General features: G+C 43.4%; 1 long non-coding RNA gene across 1 annotated transcript; it reads right to left on the bottom strand.

Moving 5' to 3' along the window:
* Positions 1-22,142: 22,142 nt before the first annotated feature.
* LOC129132470 (uncharacterized) lies at positions 22,143-25,758 on the bottom strand. The gene is made up of 3 exons (XR_008535818.2): positions 25,714-25,758; positions 23,052-23,101; positions 22,143-22,400 (listed from the first exon to the last, which is right to left on the bottom strand). It is a non-coding gene; the product is annotated as an uncharacterized LOC129132470 (long non-coding RNA).
* Positions 25,759-26,195: the final 437 nt, after the last annotated feature.

Here is a 26,195-nt window from a genome sequence, read left to right as displayed (position 1 = left end):
TGCTTTGGTGTGACCCCAGAGAGAGCCCTTCCTCCTGCCACAGCTTTAAAAAGTACTGATTCAAGCATTGCACTGCTGGCCTGCAGGGAAGTGTGAAACTAGTGCTGGAAAGAATCCCAAGATCCTCATGTTCCTTGTGAGGCTGCCCGGGGTGTCACGGGCTGCAGGAGTACAGCTGAGAAGTGCTTTCCACACTGGCAGCCCAGTGGTGCTGGTCCTCTCCTGCCATGCACTGTCCACCTTTCCCACTTCTCTTCCCTCCTTGTCCTACAGGCCATAGACTCATGCAAGATGTGCAGTGATATTTTTCACTTGTCCTTGACCTCTGGGAGCAAAGAGCTAGCCACAAACTGATCAGACTCTTGAGAGAAATAGTTTAAAAATTAAAAACCCATACTCGGCACTGACTGTTATGCTTCCACTCTTGCTTTTACTGATTTAAAGCAGAAACAACTTTACAGAGGAGAAGGATGCTACATCTTCTAGGAAATCAGAGGCTGCTGATTTGGTCACTGTCTCTTTAGGCCAAATTCAGTTTCTCATCCTTCTGGCCAATGTATTTTTACTAGAGATTGAAAGCTCGGGAAGAAATTAAGACATAAAAGAAGGAAAGGGATTATGATATCAGATCTATGTGGCAGGATTAGTAATGAGGAGATAAAGAACCAGTGCCCATTTTGCTGAAGGGCTATTTCTGTGCAGCAGTTGAGCCTTCACCTCTTGCTCTACTGATTCATGCATGGTCCAGCCCCTTCAGAGTGATCCCAGAGTCAGCCCTTCGTGAAAGGTTATGCTCTTCATTTATTTTTCCCCATCAGCAAAGCATAAAGGGCAAGGCTTGAATATTTTTTTTTCTTTCCCACTAGTTTCCTGCTCTCCCAGCATTGCATTCTGTGCTGTTGCTGGCAGCACACCATGTTATTGCTACAGCAGACCAAATGCAAACTCACCAGCATTGTTGTTTATTATTTAATCATATTGAGTATATTCAGCATTTATGAAGAGCTCTGAGAAATCATATTCATATTTATTAGTTTCCACTAATTTGGAAAATACTTGAAGCTGACTTTACTTGTTGGCGTGAGAGAATTATACCATTTCCTTCTACTCGTACTCTGGTGAAATCTTAGTCTCTCCCTGGGTCAATGACAAAACTTTATCCAGGCAAAATGCCGTGCCCAAGAGATGAGGGTGGTGTGCAGGTAGGAGGGGCATGGTGGGGGGAAAAGGGTGGGAAGGGGGATGGAGGGTGGGAATAAGTTAAGGCAGTATCCTGGTAGCTCGAAAACAGTAACAGTTCTTTCAATGAGCAGCTTCTTATTCCTGGATACAAAGTGCTGATAAATAAACCCCCAACAGCAGCAATGCTTGCAGAGAGAAAACAGCTTCCTGCCTCCCACAGTAACTGATGATTAGGACAGCATCTAGTTATGATATTTAGCTTGGCTTTTGCTCATCTAACACTGCACAGTCCTGTTTATGTACAAATTGTCCTGCCTTGTTGCTTTCTCTTTAGAGCATAAGAGGTTTGAGGCAGCTGAGGGAAATTACAGAAGTAATACTGTGAAAATTGCACAATTTACATCGTTGTTTGTCCCTTTCCTCGAGAGCCCTGTGAAAACAACGGCTGCTTATGATCATGAGAGGAAGAAAACAAAACCTTGGTTTCCTTTTCTGTGAGCACACAAGGAAGCTGGCACTTGATTAGCAACATGCTGCAAAATAACCCTCTGCAATTACAGAAGGTACTGGCCACAGACCGTATGCTGCTCAGGGTACTGGGGCAGCAGGACCATCATCATTCACATCCCAATAACTGTTTCCAGTGCTGACTTTTCAGGCACAAAATACGCTGCAAGAGCTGGAATCCAAAATACAAAGGACTCTCTCCTTGTTTTCCTCATTGAAGCCTTCTCAGTGAAGCACCCTGGCAGTGGGCAGTAGGTGCTGAACTTTCTGTGTAAGCTGCATAATTACCATGTGTTTAGAAGCAGTTTGTAAATGTGAATTTGGAGGTCAGTCTCTCAGTAGGTACACTAACACCCTTTGAAATTCTGCAGCATTAACTGTGAAAGCTGCCACTCTGCCCACTGTGAAGGTCTGTCTAACTTTCCTGTTGTACTGCATGAGTTTGGACACAGTCCTCGTGCCCACTCAAGGCTTATCAAATGGAGAGAGGAGGCATCCATAGCTCTCACCCCTGCTTGGGGACAGCAGCCAGGGAGGAGAGCAAAATTGTTTTCAAGGAGATTTTGTCAGGCAAAAATCTCATCCACTTGAGTATACTCATACAGATCTTGAATTGATCAAATATACTCAGAAAAAACAGATATGTGAATTGTAACCTGACACACAGTTGAGACAGTGTTGTCTAAAAAGTCACAACAGGTGATCAGTCACTTCTCAGAGCCTTACCAGTATGAATTCTTCACCTTCATGAGATGGGTTCTGCAAGGAATCTTCATTAGCTCTGCCCTGACCTTTGCCAGAGTGCAGGTGCATGAGCTGATTTTATGGACATACAGATGCACATATTTACAGACATAGATAATTGAAAAATCACCTGCAGGTATGTGCGCATTTTGTAAAAAGGCACAAGTATGCATGCAGTGATTTCTTTAAAACTGTGTGTGGGATCCTTTTTTGCAAATGTACATGCAAATTGCACTAGCATTATGGGTAAATCTGTTCTCAGAGTGGAATAGAAGAAAAATGCACAGTACTTCTTGTTGAGATCCACAGATTGTCCTGCAGACCAAGCACAAGTAGAATTACAGAACTATTGTCTAGAATTATAGACCCAACACTGAATGGTTTGGGTTGGAAGGCACTTTAAAAGTCATCTAGTTCCAATCTCCCTGCCATGGACAGGGATACTCATCACCAGACCAGGTTCCTCAGAGCCCTCATTCAACCTGGACTTAAACACTTCCAGGGATGGGGCATCCACAATTCTTCTGGGCAACTGCTCTTGTTCTTCACTACCATCTGAGTAAAGAACTAATAGCTACTCTAAACCTGCTCTTCTTTAGTTTAAAACTATTGGCTCTTGCCTTGTCACTATCTGGCCTTATAAAAAGTCCCTCCTTTTCGTTTTTATAAGCACCCTTTAGGTACTGGAAGGCCATAGTTAGGTCTCCTTGAAGCCCTCTCTTTCTTCAGACTGAACAGCCCCATTTCCCTCAGCTTGTCTTAGTAGGAGAGCTGTTGCACCCCTCTGATCATCTTTGTGGTGTCCTTTGGATTCACCCTAACAAGTCCAAGTCGTTCTTGTGTTGAGATGGATGCAGGGTTCCAGCTGGGCTCTCACCAGAGCAGAGCAGAGGGGCAGAATCCCCTCCGTCCCCTGCTGCCCACGCTGCTCTGGATGCAGCCCAGGACACGTTTGGCTCTCTGGGCTGTGACCTCACAGTGTCATGTCCAGCTCACATGGCTCATGTCCAGCTTTCATCCTTGATAAACCCCAAGTCCTGCTCTGCAGGGCTGCTATCTATGGGCTGTTCTCCCAGTCTGTGTTCATACTTAAGATTGTCCTCACCCAGGTGCAACACCTTGTACCTGGACTAGTTGAACTTTGGGAGGTTCTTGTGCAGCCACTTCTCATTTTTGTCCAGGTAAATAGATATCCTCTGGAAAATGGCTTTATTTCTGCAAACTGTGATTCTCAGGAAATTATGTTCTGGAAGATGAGTAGTCTAATCATACTGGAAGTGGATTGAAGGGATTTAAGAATTTTGCTCCAAAACAATGATAGGAGCACAGTTTGACATTTGGAAACTAGGGCCAGAATAAATGTATCTACTTTGGTCTCATGTAATTAGCTGAAACACAAGAACATGGCAAACACTCTCTCAAATGTGGTTTTACATAATAAGATTGTTTTTCTGGCTTTAGAGTCTACTTACCACGGGTGGAAATTAATTTCACCCTCAGTAGCCTCATGAAAAAGCATTGCAGGGCGGACAGTTATGTTGACTTATTGCCTTGTTAGAGGACACTTTGGGTCAAGGTAACCTTTATTGACAAAACACATTTTAAAGTCCTTGGCAGTGACCGATCTCCTTCAGTCCACTGACCTAGGACTGTATTTTAAAAAAGTGAACACCATGTCCCATAAACAAGAACATATGTGAAAGGCAATGCCTTTGTTTGGAGTCACTGCTTCCAGAGCTGAAAGTGTAAACCATGCTCGTGCACAAAGGCTGCAAACAGGGATTTGTCTAGAAACACTTAAAGAGACACATAGGACTGTGGCTACTTTGGTTAGAAATTCCTTGTATATCTTAGTTTCTGTGAATCAAACCTTGTAAATGCTTGATTTAAGCTTCTCAGATTGTAAGAACAACAGAATGACCTAAACAGATGTCTGGGTTTTTAAGGTGGGCTGTGTGCATCTTTGAACAAACACATCCACAAGCAGTTCTCCACTTTCCTCCATGTTTTTAAAGAGACTGCAGAGTTGTGAGATGTGGCTCATCTCCTCTGTCTTCAGCATTTTTGCCCTTTGCTCTCCAGAGAGGTGCTGCACAGTGTGTACGAGCCCCCTGGCAGCTAGCACTTCTGTCAGAGCTCACAGGCTAAAATGCACCAGCAATAGAGTAGCACAACACTATGGCCTGTGCCTCCTCCTCAGAAAGAAGCTCTCTATTGACACTGCTAGTGTGTGTGTTGACTTTGCCTTGCCACTTGTGTTTGCTGGCATTTGGGAATCTGCTGCTGGGTCAGAGAGCAAAGCTGCTGTCGTTGGAGGCATGAACTCACCCACAGTGACGGACAGAGAGCCCTGTGCTGGGAACACTGTGTCAGAGACAGATGGCCATTTTTCACTATTTCCCATATCCCATGAGTTTCCAGTGGCAATCAAAGTGTTTGCTCTTCAGACCCTACATTCTCACTATTCAGAGAATTAATGTTGACATGAAATTATAAGATAGGGGGATGTAGGTCTAAGCAGCCTACAGCTCCTGGCAGTGATGGTTTGAATCCCTGAGTTATTATGATCAGCAATAAATATCCCAGTTTCATAACAGAAGGATAGAAAGACATTCAGGGGCCTGTGTCAAACATTCTTGAAACCAAGCAAATGGATTGCTGCACATATGCAGTTAATAAGTCTTCTGTGAAAAGACTGCAATAATTTCTGGTTCTCCACTTATTAAATTAGCCAGCTTTCTGTAGCAGGTTTAACACCTTTTGATAGCTAGATCTTTCCTTGCACAAACTTTGTCTTAATGCAGAAAATGGTAGTCCATATGTCTAGAGCATCAGATGGCTGCAGAGCAAGACTTCTTACAGGTCCTCCTATTTTTCTCTCAATTTTCTGACAAGCTTTGGAAATGATAAGCAGTACATTTGAAAACTAAGATGGGCAAATAACACTGATCTTGGCACAGGACAAAGCCTCTGCAGATGCACATATGAAAGCTTCGCTTTCCCACTTTGCATCTGTTTCTGGAACTAAATCTGCCTGTTTGTTCAATTGTTTACTGTTTTTTTAAATTACTGTGATATCTGAGGATGGGTTGTATAATCATCTGTTTCTGCATAAATAAGTAGAAAAGATTTTTTGTCTTTCCTTCGAGAAGGTATCATGGCTGTCAACAAATTCATGCAGAACAGGTGACTCAGCTCTCAGAAGGTTATATTTGAGCATTAGGTCCTTCCTCTGTCTGCTTTTGTAGGCATACAGTAGTTGTGTTTGCAACTGAAAAGTTAGAGCTAACCACCTCTCTATCTGTACAAATGAATCTGACTCAGAAATGTGCTTCATGGCTGGGTCTGAGCTCAGACTCAGGACACTGTTGGTGACTTACCCTGTCAGTGAGCCTCATTCAGCTGTGGTCTCTTCAATGGCAGAACCAGTGTAAGCAGATGCCAGTCCCTGCCCTCTGTTTTTGCCACTAAACACCTTGTGCCACACTTAGAAGATCCCTACAGCAGCTGCAGCTACACAGGAGTGAATACAGTGCTGCAGGAGCGAATCAGTCTTCATTGGATCCATAAGAAATCAAGACAAAGACCATAGCACAGCAGTGGTAAAAATGAAAAGAATCAAATCAATTTTCATAATCACTTCTGATGCATCCTTTTTCTATGAAAAGAGAGTTGCACCCTGGATAACCTGAAGGCCATATAGTGTGAAATGAATAAAAAACTCAGGTAAGATAGAAGAAACTAAGGTGAGTATTCTTTGGTACAGAGAAGGAAAAGATTATTGTAGAAGACCTAAACAGCATTGCTTTGAGTATTGTGGCCTCTTTCTGCATGCTGCATTGCAGGTGCCCTTTTAATAACCTTACTGCTGTCAAAGAGCATTCTGTGTAGTGTGAGTGGTCCAAAGAGGGCCTGATGAGGGTCTGCACAAAGTGACTTGCTAACAGGATGCTGGCTCCTTCTCCTTGTTTCTACCTCTGTAACTAAAAATACACTTCACAGTTCCCTAAAATTATTTTTCCATGGAAGAGATTGCAGCTGCTCTTTAATCAACAATTACATGAATGTAATCAACAATTACATACATGAATTGGAAGGGAACACAGGCCATAAAGACCAGGGGACATCAGTTTGTTAAAGGCAGAGTGCCTGGTCTGTGTGTCCTGCACTCACCTGGGACCATGCCAGGTTGCTCAGCCACAAGCTTAGCTGAGGCTGTGGGAGTTTCTCCTCTGTAGAGGGAAGAACTTAGAACTGCACAAAAATGTTGTAAACAACTTTGAGAGATCCAAACATAACCCAACAGATGCTTATAAAATAACTTTTGTTGTGATGTTTAGCAGCATCTTTTGGATTACCTTCCCCAGAGTGTCAGGGGATTGTCAAATTCAAACAGGTTTCTTCATACACTTGTCCCTGGGCCACATCTGGGAGAAGGGAGAGTGTTGCCTCACCTGGTAGTTGTCAGGCCCCTAGTCAGAAGCCCTGGTTGCCAGAATCATAACTTCACAAGCTCTGGGGATTGTAGTATGGCAAAACTGGGGGGGGGGGGGAAAGGGTGTTTTTGTTTTTGTTTTTGTTTTGGTTTGGTTTTTTTGTTTTGTTTTGTTTTGTTTTTCACAAACTTAGTAAACAAAAAGAACCCACTGCCTCTGTGATGGTTTCTAGGGCTTCTTTCTAGCAGGACTTTTGTCCTTGCTCCCCAGCTGTGTGAGAGAGAGAGCTGTGTGGGCTTGGTGGCTGTCAGGGAGCTGCAGAGGTGGGTTTGCTGGGGTTGGCACATGCCACAGCACCTGGCAGCCTGCAAGGCTGGACTTCCATCAGTGTCCCACCCACTCCTCTCAGGTATGACATGCTTATGAGCTCAAGCACATGAAGGAAAAGAAAAACCTTGGCTAGCATAAGGTAGGGAATTTCCTCGGAAGCCAGTAAAGCCAATGGGCACCTTTAAAAATCCAGCGAGGGGTTAGGTGAATCAGCTGGTGCCTGACTGTGTCTAATGACCTGGATGCATAACACCAACTCCTGCACAGCCGCCAGGTTTCTGCTGTCATTAGGTTGAGAAAGAAGCAATGCCTGCGTAGTCTGGCACGACCACGAATAGGACAGGAGAATAGGAAAGTGTGCTTTCCATGCCATCCTGATATCTGCTCTCCATACCATCCTGATGTCTGTTAGGCAGAGTTCGGGAATGTCGGAGCAAAGGCAGCAAGCAGGAAGAGGCAGAAACGAAGAGAGGGAAACCCTTCTATTTTTTAAAATGTTGTGATGTGCTGGTGAGGGCGCCAGCCCCCACGCACCTGTTGTGGCGCGGCGGGGCGCGCAGGGATGCGCTGCAGTGCGGGGGAGCCGCCGCCAGCTGCCAGCCCCGACTCTGCCCAGCAACCCGGCCACGCTCCATCTGCCGCTCCGTAATGAGGCGAGCCGGCCTCTGGCACAAGCCAGCCCTCGCTCCCCTATTCACCCGCATCCCCCTTTCAGCGTCCTATTGTTCTTCCCTAATGGCCTTACAATAGCCCTGCCTGTTGCCTTTACAGCCGCAGTGAGGCCAACCGGGGAAAGTCTTAATCTCTGCTTCAAATTAAAGGGACTCCTCTGAATTAATTATGTTGCCAGGAATGCACTGCCTGATACGAGGGGATGTATAGCACTCTTCAGCCCTCAGCAGCTGTGATTAGCTGGGGCTTGAAGTGTCCTGTCACAATATTTCATCCTGCTCCCCCGCTGCCCCCTCCCCACCGGCAGGGTTGCCACATGGCCTGTCTTGTGCTGCCTTTTCAAGCCCTGTGCCAATCATGCAGCAAAGATGCCCCAGATAGGGTGACAGATGGAGCCGGGGTAGTTCGAGGCTAGACTGGAGCCTGGAGCACTCACTTATGGCTCAATTCACCACAGATTTACCATACGGAGCAGCAAGGCAAGAGAAGGATCTCCCAGCTGGGCTCCCTGCACCGGGCAGGGCAGCCCACCTGTATCCCAGCCCCACGCATGCACGGGCACATCCCGACGGAATCTGCTCGGTGGCCTGATTAGAAACCTCTGACAGTGAGCCTCAGGGGTGCTGTGAATGAAGAAAGAGCCTGTCCTGTGAGAGTGAGGTTTTCCTCTGCTGTGAGGGGTAGGTTTGCAGATATGTAAGGAAAAACATATGCTTGTTAGAGGGTCATCGGCATCCCCACGCCTACGCAGTCATGAGATTCTTCTAGCCTTGAACATAAAGGCAGTTCCAGCCTGGCAACCTCTTCCCAGCCAGAAAATTTTTATTCCAGTAACAGGAGAGAGAGCTACAAATGAAAGAAGATAATAGCTCTATTTTTTGTTTGATAACATTCCAATGTGAAGACAGAAAGATTACTGCCAAATTTATTGCAAATAGATTAATCAAGGCATATTGTTGAGAGGCAGCACAGTGTAAAATGGAAATCTCCTAAACTAGGCAATTCCAAAGTCTGTGCTAGAGAATTCCTGGAAAAGAGAAACCCTTCAACGTCCCCACTGACGTCCATGGCATTGCAGCTAGCACTAACTCTGCACAAGGTCCAGTTTTGCCCTTGGTGCAAGACTGAGCTCCTCTATAGCCTGCCAGTCACTGCTGAGGACACTGCCAGGGCGTTGCCACCCTGTTTTCAACAAATGTCCCCTTAATGGTCACATGCATGATAAATTTTTCTCCCTGAGCAGTATGAGAGACAAATCCTTTTGGCTGCTCCAATCTTTGTGTTTGTCCAGCTGCCCAGTGTTAGAAGCTGCAACTCCCACATGGACAAATAAGATGTTTTCTGCCTTTGCTGGATACCTGGACTGCTTTAACAAAGGCTGGTGTTGCTTCTGTGAGATCTTGCTATGCAAATTACCTAGTGCAAATTACATCTCCTGATACTTCTGCATGCTATTCCTGCTCTATAAATCTCACAGAACTTTGCACTAAAAATACAGAAGCTTAATGGACTGGTTTGCATATAGAAAAAGTGAGTCATGGGCCAGCAGAATCAGCAACAAATGAATGGTTGGATCTTGCAGGCCATTCTTCAGGCTCATGCTTGCTAAACCCTTATAAGCATTAAAGTTTCATGCATTCTCTTTCTACTTGATGCCTACTATTTTTATTTTGAGACATCTGTTTTTGACTGCATGTTGCTTCCTGCCCTTATTGGTACTACATGGGGGTAAGTCAGGATGGCACTTATATTTGCCCAAGTGATATTAAAACACATCTCTTTGTGCTTTCTCTGAGTACTTTAGGAAAATCCTGACTACATCCCAATGATTAATGCTGACATTCCCCACTCAAAGCACGTTTGGATTTGTTGAAGATCCCTGTTCACCAGGGCAAGGCTATTAGGATCCCCGAGGTGTCTGTATGTGAGTAGGTCTCCGCGATGTGGTGCCTCCTTTGTTGGTTAAGCCCATTGCTTTCTACAGATTTGCTAATCTTGGAAAAACTGTCAGGATACTGTCAGGATACAGATCACCGTGGCCTCCGTCCAGCATGCAAATGCATGGATATGTTTTTGCCCTCTGGCCAGGAGTGCTGTATCAAGCAGCCTGTGACGCTCACAGTGTGCTCAGCAGGTGCTAAGCATGGGTCAGGTGTACCATATGCCATATGGTCTGCTTAGAACAGTGTATCTTTCAAGTTCTTTAAATTGTAGGCAAGGTAAGATAAAGTGAGTAAAAACGCGTGTACAGAGCAGGCTGGGGAATATGCACCAGTAACACAGAAGTTATTCCTTATCATGTGAAATGACTGAGAGTGGTGAAGTAAACCCAGGACTGTCTACTTGACTCCAAAAAGGTTATGGTGGTGAAAGGTTTGGGAGTGAGGGGTGTTTGCTCCTTTGCTTGGAGAGGAAACTATGCAAGAGATCTGTGCAAAAGCAACAGATGAGACAGTTCCTTTTTAAATGCTTAGCCTTTGGGAGCCACCGCGTGTAGAAATCAATCAAATTCCCATTTAATGATTAGCCAGAAGGCTGGTGAGAGGAATATATGCATACTTTAAAGCAATCTACATGGGAAAAGGAAATGAAACAGTTTTAAGTGTTTGAGGTTTTTATACATCCTCTCCACAACACATACGTTTGCAAAATGGATTTCCTTAAGAATCTCTGTGTTTTGTCAGGAGCTAATGTGAAGTACAGAGATATGATTTTTGTAAAGTTACATGCACCATGGTACATGGGAAGAGGCAAGCATATTTACAGGACCAATGGGGATTTGTAACTACTATGTTTGTGGGCTCACTTGTGGCAACTGCACTGGCAAATGACTGCATGTGCAATTTATCATTTGTGTGCATATTTGCTGTCATTGCAGGCAGAAATTTGGCATGCAACTGTGCTTGTTTGTGCAGACACAACTATGCCTTGCCTTTCTATGGTACTAAAACACCACTCTTTTCTTCATCTTGATCTGAAGTGACTGTCCCGTGCACATTAAGGTAGTGAGATCACCGGTCCAGCCACGTACACCTTAGGACACTTTATATACATACGTGTGTAAAGTCCCTGCTTTACTCAGAAATGTAGGCCTTCTTCACCACACAGGGAAAAAGGTAAAATCGTGATGTATTGGTCTTTTCTGCCCCTCCAGATTGTTTACGCTGCTCTCCCTCCAGGACAAAACTCTGAAACGACTGGTGTGTAAAAGAGGAGAATGGGCGAACCACGTGCCAGGCTACTGGAGGCCTCTCCTTTTCATACCCTGTAATTTTGCAGGGGATTGTTTCAGCAGCGAAGGTATAATGCAGCCATCCGGGGAGTCCTGCCCTTTGAAGTCGGGTGTTTTGTTCTGAAATCAGCCAAAGTTCAAGCTCATACGTGTGCGGAGCAGCGGTGGGGGAGGCAGGGGCGGCCTTTCTGACAATGCCGCATTTCAGAGCACGCGCTGCCAACTGTTGCCAAAGGCACACATATATGTCGATATCGCTGCTCCTCGGCCCCGGCGCTGCCTTCCTCATTGTTCCGTGCAGGCAGGCGGCAGGCCCCAGCTGACAGCTGTGCATTGCGTGTATCGCTAACAGCTGCCTTTTCCTGGGGGGAAATTAAAAGATTAGGGGGATGTGGGCACGTGCTGGCTTCTGGAGATGGAGACAATGCTTGATTTAGGGTGGAACTTGTCTGCAACGGCCGACAAAGGAGGGAGGCTGGAGGGAGGCGAAGGGTCAGAGGGGCTCTTGCTTTGCGGGCGACAAAAGGAGGGAGGAAGGAGAGGAGGAGGAGGAGGAGGAGGAGGAGGAGGAGAAGTGAAAAGCGGCTGCGGCAGGGCTCTGAAAAGGCTGCCTTGGTCCAGCAACAGCTGCTCCCACACAAGAAATTTGAGACGGTCCTTTCACAAACACAACGGCTGGCAGAAGAATAGGGAGGCCACACTTCACCAAAAATGAATCGTTTGCAATTGAAAAGGGGGACTGAGAGCTCCTAGTGTTTTTAAAGGTCTGCATCTAGATGACTAAGAAATGATTAGTCAAAGTACACCACAGAACAGCAGAAAAGTGTGCCACAGACCAGAAGGGGAAGTAAATCCCTGCCCTGCTATTAAAAGTTTATGCAACAGCTATGCTCCACAATAAGCATTATGGAGGAAAGCATCCACGTACGTATTTGACTATGTATATATCAACTGTGGCATTTTGCCAGGCTGCTGGCCTTGAGCTGGAATTTAGTTTGTTGGTACGGTTGGAGCAGTTTGTTTGAAATCACTATGACATGCACCTGCTTGAGAAATGACAGGACCACTCGCATCAGGAGACAGCAGAGCTGCACTGAACCTGGTGCTGATTTCCCTCCCTGTATGATCACTGCCCCAGATACTGCTTGCAAAAATTCCTGCCAGGAGGGGCTTCTCATAACTTTATCAATACTTCTGTGTTGGCTAAGAAAACAAAACAAGCCCCCGCACAGGGAGTGGAAATACGTTCACACAAGAAAGGCCTCTCAGAGCATCATCCTTATTGCTTCCCAAGGTCAGGGTATGCCCTCTCTGTGCTAGATATTAGCTTTAATTAATGACAAATAAATATTAGTGCAGTCCTTTTCCAGATGGTTTCAGCTAGTCAGTAAAATTGGCAGGTACTCTTTTTACTTTACCATTACCCTCCTTCCCCATGAGGCTTTTTGGCAGTGTGGTGCTTGAATATCACTATGAAATCTGTGAGTATGTGTTTACTAAATTTATGGAGAGAGTGATGCAGATTTTTAAGGTCAGCCTCTGCAGCAGCACTCAAGCTTTCTGCAATAGAGTCAGCAGCCTTTGCACAATTCAGTGGCAAGTTGTTATGTGGTTGACTTTGTGATGGGTCATGTTATGGTCAAAGAAGGAAGTAACTGAAAGAGATAATGCTGTACATTAGAGATGGTAATTTGAAGAATATGGGCCAGGCAGCAAAAGAACAAAAATGGTAGGGAATTTGTGAGTGCTTTGTACTTTAAAGATTACTTTGCAATTGACAAAAGCAAAAGAAAAAAAAGCTGGCTGATGATGGCCCTGTAGTTATTAACACACCTCCAGGTAGCTAAGGTAATTTACTTGAAATCTGTGGTGCTTTGAATACAGAAGAGTGACTGAAATAGAGTGGGATGCCAGTTTGTGGTGTATTGTTCATGGTCTGGCTGCTGACAGGGACAGCTCCTTGGCTCTGTTCTGTTCCATTGCGCAGAGAAAGGTGTGGTTCACTGGACAGCCCACTCTTCCCCAAAACTAATTTTCTGTCTTTTTTTTTTTGGGGGGGGGGAAACACTGGGAATGATATAGACTGGTTTAAACTGGTTAGATGACACTGATCTAAAAGGCCCCTTTTAACAGCAGATGTTGGATTGTCATTGGTGTGATATAGTGTGACACCTTCAGGGCAGACATTTTTGTAGTCACCGTGTAGAACAGGATTACAGTCCTGCCTGGAAGGTGTAGAAAGGACTGGCATAAGTGTAAGAATTCTGTATATCATGTTGACACATCCAACATATCAGGAAAAAAAATATTTTTGTTTCATGGGATTACCTTTTTGTTATCAAATAGAAGCAATTGTTTTATTTACAGCACATATTCAAGCCCTCCAGTTGCACTTTAGACTTTTCCCAGTTTTCTGTAAAAAAATTCAATATAGGTTAACCCAGGAAAAACACATACATTTTTTTCATTTGGATTATGCCTTTTTTTTTCTCTGAGCAATTTTCACTTTTTCAAAGTTTAAAACGTGGGATTGGTGCTAAAATATCAGAGAAACCATATTCTACCTAATTATTATAATCTTCTCCCCAGAACAGAAGGACAGAAATTTAGATGATAAAACAACATGGGACCATGTCTGAAAAAATGGAATATAAAGTACAGAAAAATGTGCAAAGGATGGAAAAATAATGCACAGAGAAACTCTGTAAGGATATACATCTTGATCTTATTTGAACTAGAAATGCAAGAATGTCCTTTGATAATTATATAGCACAGGCTTCTCTTTAGCCAAAAAGTTACAGCTGGTGAGACAGCAGTGATGGCAGTGGAAACAACCCAATGTAAAACAGGTGTAAGATGATAGTCTGGACCATAGTCATTGTGTAGTAAAACTTGAATCACTCTTGGGCATACAGCACAGGTGTCAAACTAATCTTTGGCAGCTTGCCAGAAGCACAGCTATGTCAGATTTTTGTCATAGGGGATATAATCTATCATTTCAAACAAGCAAAGAAAATAGTTCAAGAGTTAAGAGGTTAATCTTCATGAAGTTAACCTGGGGAAATACTGGTTGTGCTAGTGTCCTACCTAGCTGTCAAGGGCTGAGGCTGTACTTTGCCATCCTTGGTGCCTGCACACTGTTCCTGTGCTGTCCTGCTCAAAGAACACACAGGCAACTTCTCAAAAGTTAAAGCAGGGGCCAGTCTTCTGCAAAACATTAGGAGGAGAAAAAAACCTGCTTAAATAACACAAGCTGCAGAAAGGACAGGGGATTTAGAATATGATGAAAATTGTCTGATTTAGTAGTAAGTGTAAAAAATGCAGTTAGCCAAATGCCTTGCTCTTACCTAGCAAGGGACTCCTGTCTGGGACATTGTGTAGCAGTCACACCTCCTTGTTTGGTTACAACAATAATCACTCACACCCCACACCACCCCACAAAGAAAACCCCCCAAAAACCCAACCCAAAACCAACCTAAATGAAGAATTCACAGAGAAAAATATGGAGAACAAAAACATTGCTGGCATTTATGAGGACTCTTTTGCCATTTAGAGGGAAAAAAAGGGATAATAGAACTGTTTCTATACAAAAGTAAGTGGTAATGCCAGTTCACAAGGCAGCATCTTTTAATTGGTTGCTTACTGGATTTTATGACAGTGTGTTGTTCATAAAGTGCAACTTGAACAACTGCTCAGATTGTACTGTTCACCTTGTACAATATGAAGGGGCATGAAATGCAAGCCCAAAGCTGCTACCTTTGGAACAATTAGTTTTTGAAAAAGGAATGAGGAGTCTCACTGTGTTTACTGCTGTCTCTATACAACAGATCAAGTTAAACCCTCAGTACCAGCAGTCCATGTTCAGCCAGAAAAGAAGGTGGGAAGTGAAAAATGGTAACAATTTCATTAAAACTTAAAAATTACTATTAGGTGTTCTTTTTAGAAGAACTGTGTCAGGATGAGAGTGTGCAGGTTGGGGACTGGAACTAATGTACACATTGTACACAGCTACGTTTTGTGTCTTGTCTCCAGAAGTGCTTTCAGCTACTTAATTCTTTTTGAAGTACCAGTCTCAAGTCCCCAGGTCACTTCTTTGCTTTGTTCCCAGGGCTGCCCATTAATCTATGATGATCTGCAACAGAACCTCTGTTTTGATGTGTTCAAACATACTGTACGTCTGTACTTTTACTTTCCCCTTTCTAATGATACACACCACACATACCAGTCTCGATTTAAGGAGCTTGAGGTACAAACTGCAATCACCATGCAATATTTCCTCCATATGCTACTACATGAAAAATGTAGAGAAGCCTTTGTTTCATGTGAAGTTAATTTTCCTATGGACTAGGTTAACTCCTTAGTAGATGACATTACTGCATTACTGCCTCAAAAGCAGTCCTGGTAATTAGGAGCAGACAGTTCTTTACAACGTGCTGCAGAGACAGCAGCAATTCATCAGAGACATTTGCAAATTGTGGCACTGTGTGCTCTTTGCACAAAAGGCACAGCTGCCTGCAGATAACATCAGTTCAGCAGCGATGGGGTCCCATTTGTTTTTCCCTCTGTCTCCTGCTGTCTCGTTTGGGGTGAATATCAGCTGGCTCAATCTGCTCAATCTCCAGGCTGGTTTTCTGGGAGGCACAATTCATTGAGCTGAGGAGCAGTGCACTTGTTTGTCTTGCTGATTTGGGCAAGCATTGCCTGAAGGGAATTCACCTACATCTTAGCTACAGGCTCTGGAGAGCTGTGAAAAACAGTGGCACACACATGCACAGAACCTTTCAGGGATGCCTCAGTGTCTCACATTACTCATACTTGCAGGTACTTGCAGCCGTGGATTGAGCATTTGTTACGGCTAGGGCCATAGACACTATGAACCTTCAGTGGTGGCTGCCAAGGTAGTGAGAATTGCTTAATGTGTGGTCTTCCCTGGATTTTTTGCTTTCAATATATGTCACATAATGTGACAGAATGCATTGTTATGTGGACTTTGCCTGGTGCTTTGTGGGTAGTTACAATGGCCACATCTGTGAAGATCCTTGCATGCTACCTTTGTTCTTTTCAGCTTGAGGAGAAGACGAAAAGTCAGAAAGGAGGAAAGCAAGTTGAAACGTGTGTGGTTTTGGCAGTGCAAATTATTCTGTTTTCCAGCTGGATTTGTGCATGTTTGGGATAGCATGTTGTACAGCAGTGGTTGTCCTCAGGACAACAGAGTAGTGAACATTCAAAACAGAAAATACCAACTTTACAGCAAATCTAGCCTGATGCTACATTTCCCAGCACAGACAACAGAAGTGAGTGCAGACTCCTTCCCATTCTTCTATTCTTCTTTGGAAAGGTGAGTGGGGACTCTGGGACCAGGCAAGCACATTCCACTTATGCTGAGTCTACTGGATGCTGAGAACATGTGTTATCTGACATCAAATATCACTGTGCATTTTCACACTGGTAGCTTCTTTCTTTAAATGTCCAAAAGCCAGAATTTGATCTGTGACCAAAACAAACCAGCCTGGAGGGCACGATGCTGCTCACTGGGACTTGGTATCCCAGGGCAGTGGAAGGCACAGACTGAGGTCTGGCCCAGGACAGACCCGGTTCTGTGCTTGCCCACCCAGTGCCACACTGCTGCAGTGTAAGCTGCACACTCACTCAAGTGCTTCTGGTTGTGTAGTACCCTGATCTGTCCTTTGAACACCCACTGTCCATAATACTTTTTCAGTGAGTCTGGAGGAACTCTGATGACTCAGTTTCAGTGGAAACTAACTAACTGTTGTAACTATGATAAGCATCTTTATGAGTATAGTACCTGCTTGAACTTGCTACAGGTACAACTACCCACTTCTACTCAATCATGGATAAGAAAGAAAGATCCCTCAAAGAGAAAACCCAGTACTCATCCTGCAAAAACCAGATGCCAGTTATAACATATGCAGAACTACTGTGCGCGGAAGTGATAAATCATCTCTGGTGAGGCAAGCTTTGGGGTTTCCGTGAGTTTCCCCACAAGAAACCCTGCAGTTGCTATACGACCATGGGGAGAGGGGGGAAAACCAACCCATATTCAATAATAATTTTCTACTTCTGGATCATGTAACACCAGTTTATATGTTTTATGGCAATGTGACAATAGGACCTGTCATCCTGTATCTACTGTACAGCAGTATCGTGTCCTCAGCTTACTGCATTTCAGCAAGGTGATGGGGTGGCTCAATGATCTGATTTAAAAGACTTTTCTTTGGTGACAGAATTCTAGTTGTGACTCAAATAACCAGTCAGCCCCCAGATTTATTTACCAAAATTTTGTGTTGACTTTTACATATCTAAAACATTGTATGTGAGACATATCAGTGGGCTGCGCTGCTAAATTTTTGAATAAGGAAGGAAGAAAAGAGCAGGTGAGAAAAAAAAAACAAGTTTACAGTTGTGATAAGGAAAAAAAATGTGTAATCCCCAGCTCTCAAATGTGGACCAAATGTACTGGGAAACACCAAACTCGTTTTCATCACCCCCTCCTGCTGGGAAAAGGAGATGGTGGCTGACATTCTCTGCATCCTCTGAAAGGCATTGAGATCCTTACTCTTGTGAGTCTGAAGAAGATGAGGCCTCAAGTGAACTGTGTGTGCTGTGTCAGACAGCTCAGTTAGCTCCACGTACAGCTGCTGGAAAATCCTTCCTCTATCCTGACTTAAATATGACTCCTTGGATGAGCCTGAACACTTGACACGGGCTCAAAGGACTTTGTGTGGGAAGACAAAATCCCCTGCCTGGGTACTACTAGGCTAGGGACTTGCCCAGGATTTCCTGCCTTCATTTTCCATGAGTGCATGACCTAATAAATACATTGCACATGTGTATATCCTGATCTCTTCCCTCAATCCCTGCCCCAGGTCAATTTCAACACTTTCTGAAAGGAAATATTGACAATGTCTTGGTAAGCATGAAAAATTGTTTTCTTTCTGAAATTTTGCTCTTGTCTTTCCAGAATCCAGAATCAGGGTTAAAAAAAAAAAAAAGTACAGCATTCTCTCAACTTATGCAATGCTTGGAATAAAATTTCTCTCCTCTGGTTTTGTCAGAAGAAAAAACTTTTGTGTCCATTGTCCCAAACCTGCTGCAATGTTTTGTTTTTTTCTCTGCAGAAGCTTAAGCACAGGTGTGAGAAACTGTTCATTACTGAATGAACTGTGGCTTAAGTGAAGAAGAGGAAAAGCAAAGATGAGGAATGTGCAGAAGAAAAGGCACAAACTCTGTCTTGGATAATTTGAACTTGCCCTGGTCATCCTGCTGTTTGCAGCAGGCCTGGTGACCAAGTGTGTTGGCTGCATTTCAGTTTGTGGGCCAGCAGCAGTTTTGTCCCTTCCCTCTTCTCATGTGTGGCCCTGGTGCAGTGTGACAGTGTGACTATCCATGCTAGCTTTTGTGTTCCCAGTGTGTGTGTGTGTGCGTGTGCAGGTGGAGTGTGTGTGCATGTAGTGAGGTGGTGCCTGCAACTGAGCAGAGGAAAGACAGATGAAAGTGGTTATGGGCACTCCTCTGACCCTCCAGAACCCTGCTGTGCTGCTGCACTGCCTCCGTGGCTGGGATCCAGCAGAGCTGTCCTGAATGCCCTTTGCCTCCAGTGTGTGGTGGCTTGCATCTCTGCTCTGCAGGAATGCTTCAGCCTGCAGCCCTGGGGCTCTGCTGGCAGGCAAAGCTGGAGCACAGGAGGAAGGAAGGCTAGCACAAGCTGTTGGGAGGAGAGGGGAAAGCATACTCTGAGGTGCTGTCATGATGGCTGTGTACACCCTGGAAAAGTGGGAGAAAAAAAAAGTGGAAAAACTGGTGACGGGGAAGGGAGCTTGCACACTCCCATATGCAAACGTATGTTTGGTAAAGCTCAGGGAATGTCAAGTTCAGAGATTGCAACATTATCCGAATACAGCCACATACACATAGTAGTATGCCCTAAAACAACATGAGAAATGACTTATCATTAATTACCATTACAGACCAGGAATGAATGACTCTACATATCTGGGAATTCCCTTTTTTCTCCAGAGTCGTCCCTACATTTCCTTCAGCAGCTCAGCGTGTCCTTCCTTCACTTGCCCCAAGTACTTTTCCATGAACTTGAAAGTCCTGCTCAGTAATTGCTCTGTCTGGTTGGGCAAGGCAGCTCTGCAGAGCCCCAGGCCTGTGAGTGGTGGAGGTTTGTGGGGTGGTGCTCTGCAGCAGGGGTTGCATTAGCTGTGTTTGTAGCACGCCACACCCTGTCTAATCCAGCGGGGACAAGCAAAGCTTGGGGCCCCTGGACAGCAGCCTCTGACCCTGCAGCACTTTCTGTGTTACTGGGGTAGTAAACAAAGTCACACTAACATCAATTTCTGCACATCAGAAGTTGATGTCTCTGCTCCCGCTAAGCTGTGGGTTCAAGCCTGTTCATTGCTGGCAGTCAGCAAACTGATGTTTTTCTTCCCACTTTTTTTACACACCTGAAAGATCTGCTACTTTTTAGCTGAGGTGTAGCCCTCTTTCAATGTGAGCGACACAAATCCTCACCAGGCCATGACACAAATCCTCGCCAGGCCGCGCTGAGGTTTCCAGATTAGTGTTAATGCTTTCCATAGGAGTGCCGTGTTCCGGGGTGGGTAGGGGAAGACCTGTTAGTGCACTGTTTTTCTTAGTCACTTTCAGAAGACAGGGCTGAAACTAGGTAAAGGTTCACGCTTGGACCAACCCTTGAGGCTGGAGCTCCTCTCTGACTGTGTCAATGCCCGTGAGTCACCCTTGAAGCGGTGCAATCCTTGTTCTCAGGGTGTCACAGGATCTTGCCTGCACTTAGATTTACTGACAAATGGACCTGAATCCTGCCCCAGGTAGGGAAAACAATTTTTAGCCACACTTCTGGTTCACTGAAGGGAAGGACTGATTGCAGTGAAACTGGGATGCCGTCAATTTTTTTCTGGCCAAAGGCTGAGCTCTGACATGAGTGAATATCCGCCCCAGGTGGAGGGCATGGCAGCCTGAGCCTCCTTTGTTGCAAGTGCTGTGAGTGAGGGCAGCAAGACCTAAAAGGAAATGGTCTGATCTGGCTTTGCCTTTGTTTCTGCCCAGAGCTGTGAGTCAGAAACTAAAAGCTTGGTCTGGTTGTAAAACAGAATGTGTTCTGTGTAAAGATACAGCTCCCAAACACTTTGTGTTTAGCCATAGAGAACTGCCTGACTAGAAAACTGAAGACAGGTTTGGGAATAGGAGCTACAAGAGGAAGTATTAGTGAGACATTGTGGGTTTACACATGTCAGGACAGTGGCAAAGGCAGGGATATTGGCTGAAAAGCAAATGCATGCAGTACTAGTGGAGCAACAGTGGACATACACAAACAAGGAGTCCTTTCCATGTATGATTCAAGCAATGTAGATGATGCCTTTTCCCTGGTCTTAAAAAACTGAGAGCCAGCCGTGGTTAGGGGATAAGGATTTTTACCTCAGTATTTAATAAGGATCCTTATTGGTGCACCATGTCACCAAGGTGGGATGCACTGCAATGCACACACACAATATATCGTGTACACAATTTATAGACTCACAAATTAGCATACCTAACAGAGATGCCTGCCTGGATGAATGGTGTGATATTCCACTATCCATGGAATTCCCCACTGGATGCACCAAATCTCTGGTTTGCAGGTTGTGTTCTAGAGAGGACCTTGGTTTCCCAGGAGTCCTCAAGTAGTGTAGGGGTTTCCAGCCTCCTACTACAAGGCCTCTAGGATGTTTGGTCTCCTGGCCTAACAAAATACTAGGGATATGCTAAGTTATCAGACTTAAGGAGTTGCAAAAGTATGCATGCTAAGAATACTAAGGATACATGAAAGTTATATAAAAGGTATATAATAGAAATGGCAAAAAACTAACCTTGGCATCATAGAGATCTCCCTTCTTTTGCTGACCTGTTTAATACTCCTGAGCCTTCCCTCTTTGCAGTGAACTCAAAACCAGTGTGTGGGTGATGACCAGTACTGTCCCCACGAGAGGGTTCACAGAAGAGATGGAGAAGGGGCAGAGATATCCTCAGCATCCAGGAAAAAAAATTTGAGCTTTCTTAGTAGAAAAGCGGAGGTCATGGAAGAATAAAAGGAGCTGCATATAATAGAAGAGCGCCATGATGTTATGTGGTATTTAAGAAAAATGATCACAGCATCTGTCTTCTTCGATAGAGTGGAGCATAGGAGATATGGAAATCAAGAGTAGCTAGAGAGGCCTATGATGTAGACAGAAAGAAAAGGGGTCTGAGTGACAGGCTTAGCAGCAGAGCATTGGAGAGGTCCTTGCATTTACCTCTTAATGTTACAGCAATGGCCAGACCCCTCAGGGAAGGCATTTGGACAGGAGAGGTGAGGCAGGTCAGTGAAACATCACTGCAGCATGGTAGATGACAGCAGAACTTTCCTAGTCCCACACAGGCAGCATTTGACATTAATGTGGCATTTCCCCTCCTGGATGGGGCTACCGCACTGCCTGGGGAGTGAGGACCAAGAGGTCTTTTGACTTTCTCTCCTGATGATCTGTCTGCCCCCACAGCACCCCATGCTTACTTTCAGAGTGTGAAGAGATTGAATATGCAGTGTAGGTGCAAGGTACTGGAGAGAGAAGGGCTGGGAGTGGGGCCCAGAAAGAAAGTTCCATGCCCTCCCAACCTCTGCCCTGTACTCTGTGTATCAGAATACAGGTGTCTTTTCTTTTCTTTTTCTTTTCTTTTCTTTTCTTTTCTTTTCTTTTCTTTTCTTTTCTTTTCTTTTCTTTTCTTTTCTTTTCTTTTCTTTTCTTTTCTTTTCTTTTCTTTTCTTTTCTTTTCTTTTCTTTTCTTTTCTTTTCTTTTCTTTTCTTTTCTTTTCTTTTCTTTTCTTTTCCTTTCCTTTCCTTTTTTTTTTTCTTTTCTTTTCTTTTCTTTTCTTTTCTTTTCTTCTTTTTTTCTTTTCTTTTTTTTCTCTTCTCTTCTCTTCTCTTCTCTTCTCTTCTCTTCTCTTCTCTTCTCTTCTCTTCTCTTCTCTTCTCTTTTCTCTCTTTCTTTCTTTGATTGTTATTTTTTTGTTTTGGTTTTGGTTTTAGTTTTTGGTCTTTGGTTTGTTTTTGGTTTTAGTGGGATGTGGGGGTTTTTGTGTGTTTTTGTTGTTGTTGTTGTTATAATTCTACCAGGCAACTCATTGTCATGTGTTGTAGTTTCCAGTTCATCCTTTGGAGAGAGAACTGCTTTACACCAGTGAGGCAGTTTGATAACCTTGAGGTGTTCTCCATGTCAGCCTCCAGATCTTCAAATCCCTGTGAAAATAAAACAGTGAGAGGAAGGTTGTGCGTGGGATAAGGTAATAGAATATTTTCAGAGTTGCTGAAACCAGCTTCCCTAGCAGCAGAAACTTTGTGGAGTTTTCTGTAGTTGATGGTTGTTCATGAGGTAATGCAATGGTATATTTATTTGTAAAAGCAGATAAGGACAAACATTTTAAATCTCTTGTATATTAATTGTTTTGCCAAATGTAATGTGCTTCAAAGCAGAAGAGTGACTAAAGTGTCAGGTGCAGCCCTTATTAGTTGGCATATTAATTATAAATTATCCTTGAGAAGGAGAGTGTGTTTGGCAAGGAGTGGCCTCAGTTTGGTCACATCCTCATCTTATGAATTCACCAGCACTGCTATGAGCTGAGGAGAACATTAATAAAGCAGGAAGCCTCCTCTGCTTTGAGATCCAGAATGTACTTCAAGGACATTTTTAAATCAAAATGCCAGTATGAGTCATATTTTCATCAGCCAGGCATTCATCACCAGGGTTTACCCTGAAGTACTATTAGTTATAGTTGGAAACACTACCAATTTAATAATAAATTACATTCCTTATGATGAAATTCTAAAGAGCACAGTAATTTTCTTCAGAATACTTGGATGAAATATTATTTTCCATCAATAGGTTCCTACCTTTTTCAGAGTTAGTATGTCTTCATCCTCCTTGTTTCCATATAATAGAGCTGTAAAAATAGACAAATGCTGCTTGGTACGCCCGACTGCAGCCAATGTTTTACAAAATCACTACAGACTTAGAATGACACATAAACTTCTACTGTTATGCAAGAGATGTTTTGATGAAACATTTAAGAGTGAACTGAATGTTCAGGGCTAAGAAATGTCCACCAAAGGACCGACTTTAGAACACAGTTTCTTATATAATTACTTTAATAAGAGGGAACTATGGGTTCCAGCTGAGGACTAAGCTTTTAGCCACACTAGATAACACTGGGGTATTGTCCTCAGTAGTAAAGGGTGCTTGGTTCAGTGATACAAAATATTGCAGATTGCTAAACATCATTTTGGGCTGCTTTGTTCAAGATTCAGACTCACCTTAAAATATACCCTAATAACTTAAGGGGCTTAACAAAAACTCAGAGCAAAGCCAATAAAAATTCCTAGGATGCCAGCTGAGTAAGAATTTGAAGTTGATTAATATTTCTTTAGAAGGACACATTTTTTCCCACACAGTGGTAGAGCAGCAGCCTATCAATGTAAAATCATGAATGCCATTATCCTTTGGAAACTACAGTTATCACCCACTAAAAAAAGAGAAAGATTCTATGTGGTAGTACTGAGATTGAATTTGTAATAAATGATATACATATTTGTTTGAAGTGATCTCAGAAACTACCAAGCATATCCTGGCATGATGTATTAAATTCTGCATTTCAGAGAAAGTTGAAACATACCAGTAAGAGGTTCTCCATTTCCTTTCTTTTATCACCTGCTAATGGTTTGAGGTAAGACCTTATTGAGGTGAATCATAGGAGAACACATCTCTCAAGTTGTTTTTAAGGTTGTTTACAGACCTAGCATTAATTGTGGTATTGATTTGCTCCCTCTTCTTTCCTTAATGCTGTCTATATAGTCTAGAGACTGAAGAAGCAGCTTTATTTAAGTTAAAGCTTAGCTTTTAAGTGGAATATGTTGTTTATCAGAAGATCATCACCATGTTTTTTTCAGTGAATGTGCTTACTGCAGGCCTTAGGAATGTGCAGATACATGGAAGCAAAATCCATGTGTGCCTTTGTTTTGGCCAACAAAGGCATTATCAGCCTCTCTTCTGCAAAAATATTCTGAAATCTGTATCAGAGGAGTAAAAGGCAGAGGTGCTAACCACATTTATTTTGTGGGATTTTTTTGTTTTGTTTTTATGTTTTTGGTTTTGGTTTTGTTTGTTTGTTTGGTTTTGGTTGGTTTTTTAAAATCTCTTGTAATGTATGGATCTTTGTGTAATTATGTTATTATTACTAAAACACTTGCAAAAATTCCTGATCTTGGTCAGGCTAAAAGCAGAGTGGTGCATGAAAGCTTTTTATTCTCTTTTGCACTCACATATTTCTCCATGCAACTCCCCCCCCCCCCCCTTTTTTTTTTTATAGCCTTTGTACAATGGTAACTGTGCTGCTTTCCATCTGAGGTGGGCCATGCCATATTTGGCCTTGTTCTACTCTGTTTGAATGCCTCAATAATGTGGTACAAGAATATTGCTAGGAGTTGCCTGGGAAGCAGTTCTGTGACTCTTTTCCCATCTTGTTCACAAATATGTCACAAATACCCCAAAGGATTTCATAATTGTTTTCAAATAGATGCACAATTATGGTTCTAACACAATCATTAGATTACAATAGTTTATTGTCAAGGTGTTAGTTTATAAAGCAAATATACCAGGTTTGTGATTAAACTCCACCTTTGCAGTCAGATCTGGGCTGTAACACTGACAGGTTAAATGCCCAGAGACCTCCTGAAAGGTGATTTGGTACATAATGGTACAAATGAAGACCTACCTAACTTTGCCATCAGGAGTTTAACTGCTGTTATATCAGTAGCAGTGCTCTTAATCTCACATCTAGTTGCAGACAGAGACATAGTTTCTCACCACCCCTGTTGTGGAGTTGTGTCAGAGGCAGTGTATTTTACTGGCAGAACTCCAGGTGAACTCTGCTGGTTATCAGGATCTGCTTCTGGAGCAGTGCACTAGCAGTATTCTGATCCCTTTTGTGCTCCTCTCAATGCCCAGTCAAAACCCTCTGTTGTACATAACATGTGATTCTCTCACACATAGTCATATAAATGTTGTTTTTCCAAGCTTGACATTTCACACTGCTGAGGAGAGTCAGGGGGACAAAATATGTTATCCACTCCGCATCCCTATAAAATCTCATTTTAGCTTTGAGGAATTGTCTGCTTTGTCCTGTTGGTTTATCTCTATTGCTCCAGAGTGAGGGTGATCAGCAGAGAGACTGCTGTGTTCCAGCACTGCTCACTCTTTATGGGTTTCCACTTCCTTTGCATTGTTTTTCCCTTGGAGCTTAAAGTGTACAGGTTTTTTTTTTTTTTTCTTTCTTAGTTACTTGCAGCCTATTTCTACATTGATTTCAAGAAATAGGGAAAAATGCTAAATAATCACCAGAAAGAAAAGTCCTTTGTGATTTTTTTCTTCATGTAATAAAATTTAAATTGCATGCAATATGTTGCTGCATAGCTTAATTTTTATATGTATTAAGCACAAAATAGATGAGTCATTTTTTTAGGACCCTCAGAATGCCAGAAACATGCTTGTGTCCCTCACACAATCTCCCTGGCTAAGCATAGGAGGTGTTGCAGTGGTGGGGCTCATCATCCTTGGAATGATCAGGTGCTGGGATGCTTTGCTATGACCTTCAGTCTCCTGGGCAGGCAGTGGAGAAGATGATGTGAAAAGCAGCAGTGCACTGCTGGCAGCCAGGGTACCTGCAAAAAAGAAGACCTGTGAAAGGAGAATCTTCCCAAGGACTTTTTTTATTCCTGCTTGTTGCAAGAGTCCCTGCCTGCTTGGAAAACCAGCTTCTGGTGTACAGGCCTGGAAATGTTTGCCCTGGGATGAGATCTGCAGGGCCTGGAGCATAGAACCTTGCTTAACACATTAATTTTTTCTTTCATGGCATGAAGAAAAGAAATACCTGTGATTGCTGGTGACTGCTGAGAGTTCCTGTTAATTTCAGTCTACAAGTCATACTATGAGAGAACCTGATGACATCTCCCATTCCTTAAGTATAGTATTATTAAAGGTCA

Source organism: Agelaius phoeniceus, chromosome Z (genome assembly GCF_051311805.1).
Source record: "Agelaius phoeniceus isolate bAgePho1 chromosome Z, bAgePho1.hap1, whole genome shotgun sequence".
In the NCBI taxonomy this organism is placed as follows: domain Eukaryota; kingdom Metazoa; phylum Chordata; class Aves; order Passeriformes; family Icteridae; genus Agelaius; species Agelaius phoeniceus.
This window is presented reverse-complemented; position numbering and strand designations above follow the sequence as displayed.